Source organism: Salmo trutta, chromosome 16 (assembly GCF_901001165.1).
Source record: "Salmo trutta chromosome 16, fSalTru1.1, whole genome shotgun sequence".
NCBI lineage: Eukaryota > Metazoa > Chordata > Actinopteri > Salmoniformes > Salmonidae > Salmo > Salmo trutta.
The window spans coordinates 35,200,494-35,204,023 of record NC_042972.1 but is presented as its reverse complement, the minus strand read 5'-3'; the positions used below and the strand labels follow the sequence as shown (position 1 = coordinate 35,204,023).

The following is a 3,530-nucleotide window of genomic DNA, read 5'->3' as shown; positions in this document are numbered from 1 at the left end:
TGGTCCCGCGTGGGAATCGAACCCACAACCCTGGTGTTGCAAACACCATGCTCTACCAACTGAGCCACACGGGACCACTACACTGGGCGCACACCGAGCAGGAGGAATCATAAACCCTCACGTCCTTAGCCAAGGTAGGCCACCAGCACCTCCCGCTCAAACAGCACACTGTCCGACCAATCCCAGGATGACCAGAGGAGGGTGACATGTGGGCCCAATAGACCAACCGAACAGCAGACGGGACGTACAGACGCCCAGCGGGACACTGGACGGGAGCGGGCTCTGCACGTAACGCCTGCTCAATGTCCGTGTCCAGCTCCCACACTACCGGCACCACCAGGCAGGAAGTATGGGAGTTGGATCCATGGGCCGCTCCTCTGTGTCATACAGCCGGGACAATGCGTCTGCCTTCACATTCTGGGAGCCTGGTCTGTAGGACAGGATAAACACAAAACGGGTGAAAAACATGGCCCACCTTGCTTGGCGAGGGTTCAGTCTCCTCGCTGCCTGGATGTACTCCAGATTGTGGTGGTCAGTCCAGATGAGAAAAGGGTGTCTAGCCCCCTTAAACCAGTGTCTCCACGCCTTCAAGGCCTTGACGACAGCCAACAGCTCCCGGTTCCCAACGTCATAGTTTCGCTCTGCCGGGCTGAGCTTCTTCGAGAAGAAGGCACAGGGGCGGAGCTTCGGTGGTGTACCCGAGCGCTGAGAGAGCACCGCTCTTATCCCAGCCCCGGATGCGTCCACCTCCACTATGAACGCCAAAGAGGGATCCGGATGGGTCAGCACTCCCTCCTCTCCACATTTTCTTCCTCTGTTTCTGCTGCTAAAGCCACTTTCTACCACTCTAAATTCCAAGCATCTGCCTCTAACCCTAGGAAGCTCTTTGCCACCTTCTCCTCCCTCCTGAATCCCCCCCCACGCCCTCCTCCCTCTCTGCCAATGACTTTGTCAACCATTTTGAAAAGAAGGTCGACGACATCCGATCCTCGTTTGTTAAGTCAAACGACACCGCTGGTCCTGCTTACATTGCCCTACCCTATGCTTTGACCTCTTTCTCCCCTTTCTCTCCAGGTGAAATCTTGCGACTTGTGACGGCCGGCCGCCCAACAACCTGCCCGATTGACCCTATCGCATCCTCTCTTCTCCAGACCATTTCCGGAGACCTTCTCCCTTACCTCACCTTGCTCATCAACTCATCCTTGACCACTGGGTACGTCCCTTCCGTCTTCAAGAGAGCGAGAGTTGCACCCCTTCTCAAAAAACCTACACTCGATCCCTCCGATGTCAACAACTACAGACCAGTATCCCTTCTTTCTTTTCTCTCCAAAACTCTTGAGCGTGCCGTCCTTGGCCAGCTCTCTTGCTATCTCTCTCAGAATGACCTTGATCCAAATCAGTCAGGTTTCAAGACTGGTCATTCAACTTGAGACTGCTCTTCTCTGTGTCACAGAGGCTCTCCGCACTGCTAAAGCTAACTCTCTCTCCTCTGCTCTCATCCTTCTAGACCTATCTGCTGCCTTTGACACTGTGAACCATCAGATCCTCCTCTCCACCCTCTCCGAGTTGGGCATCTCTGGCGCGGCTCACTCTTGGATTGCGTCCTACCTGACAGGTCGCTCCTACCAGGTGGCGTGGCGAGAATCCGTCTCCGCACCACGTGCTCTCACCACTGGTGTCCCCCAGGGCTCAGTTCTAGGCCCTCTCCTATTCTCACTATACACCAAGTCACTTGGCTCTGTCATATCCTCACATGGTCTCTCCTATCATTGCTACGCAGACGACACACAATTAATCTTCTCCTTTCCCCCTTCTGATAACCAGGTGGCAAATCGCATCTCTGCATGTCTGGCAGACATATCACTGTGGATGACGGATCACCACCTCAAGCTGAACCTCAGCAAGACGGAGCTGCTCTTCCTCCCGGGGAAGGACCGCCCGTTCCATGATCTCGCCATCACGGTTGACAACTCCATTGTGTCCTCCTCCCAGAGTGCTAAGAGCCTTGGCGTGACCCTGGACAACACCCTGTCGTTCTCCGCTAACATCAAGGCGGTGACCCGATCCTGTAGGTTCATGCTCTACAACATTCGCAGAGTACAACCCTGCCTCACACAGGAAGCGGCGCAGGTCCTAATCCAGGCACTTGTCATCTCCCGTCTGGATTACTGCAACTCGCTGTTGGCGGGGCTCACTGCCTGTGCCATTAAAGTTGCCATCCGAGTTGAAGCTCGGATCTGCTACAAGACCATGGTGCTTGCCTACGGAGCTGTGAGGGGAACGGCACCTCCGTACCTTCAGGCTCTGATCAGTCCCTACACCCAAAGAAGGGCACTGCGTTCATCGACCTCTGGCCTGTTGGCCTCCCTACCTCTGCGGAAGCACAGTTCCCGCTCAGCCCAGTCAAAACTGTTCGCTTCTCTGGCACCCCAATGGTGGACCAAGCTCCCTCACGACGCCAGGACAGCGGAGCCAATCACCACCTTCCGGAGACACCTGAAACCCCCACTCTGGCAGTTCAGGGCAGTCTGGCCACTCTGGCAGTTCAGGGCAGTCTGGCCACTCTGGCAGTTCAGGGCAGTCTGGCCACTCTGGCAGTTCAGGGCAGTCTGGCCACTCTGGCAGTTCAGGGCAGTCTGGCCACTCTGGCAGTTCAGGGCAGTCTGGCCACTCTGGCAGTTCAGGGCAGTCTGGCCACTCTGGCAGTTCAGGGCAGTCTTGCCACTCTGGCAGTTCAGGGCAGTCTGGCCACTCTGTCAGTTCAGGGCAGTCTGGCCACTCTGTCAGTTCAGGGCAGTCTGGCCACTCTGGCAGTTCAGGGCAGTCTTGCCACTCTGGCAGTTCAGGGCAGTCTGGCCACTCTGGCAGTTCAGGGCAGTCTGGTGACTGTTGACTGGCGGGCAGCTCTGGTGACTGTTGACTGGCGGGCAGGTCTGGTGACTGTTGACTGGCGGGCAGCTCTGGTGACTGTTGACTGGCGGGCAGCTCTGGTGACTGTTGACTGGCGGGCAGCTCTGGTGACTGTTGACTGGCGGGCAGCTCTGGTGACTGTTGACTGGCGAGGCTGGGCTGACACACTAGACTCCTGATGCGTGGGGCTGGTATTGGACGTACCAGCCTGGAGACACGCACCTCCATGCTAGTGCGTCTAGCGGGAAACACCGGACCGAAAGGGCGCACTGGCGGTCTTGAGTGCAGGGTTGGCATCACCCCTTCCGGCTCGATGCTCCCCTTGCCCTGGCACCTGCGGGGCGCTGGTACTGGGCGAACTGGGCTGTGCGTCCGTATAGGCGAGATGGTGCGTACCACAGCGTAACATGGCGCCCTCCACCTCATATGTACCTCCATGTAGTCACGGGTAGCTGGCTTACGGCTCTTCCCTAGCCTGGCCAAGCTACCCGTGTGCCCCCCCAAAAAAAATTATTGGGGCTGCCTCTCGGGTTCCCTTAGCTCCCTCTCCTCATAGAATCGCCTCTCCGCTCTCGCCGCTTCAATCTCCCACTGCGGGAGCCGATAATCCCCAGCCTGAG

At 57.3% G+C, this 3,530-nt stretch overlaps 1 non-coding gene across 1 annotated transcript; it reads right to left on the bottom strand.

Moving 5' to 3' along the window:
* Positions 1-76, bottom strand: trnaa-ugc (transfer RNA alanine (anticodon UGC)). Its single transcript has one exon. It is a non-coding gene; the product is annotated as a tRNA-Ala (tRNA).
* Between the last annotated feature and the right edge of the window lie 3,454 nt (positions 77-3,530).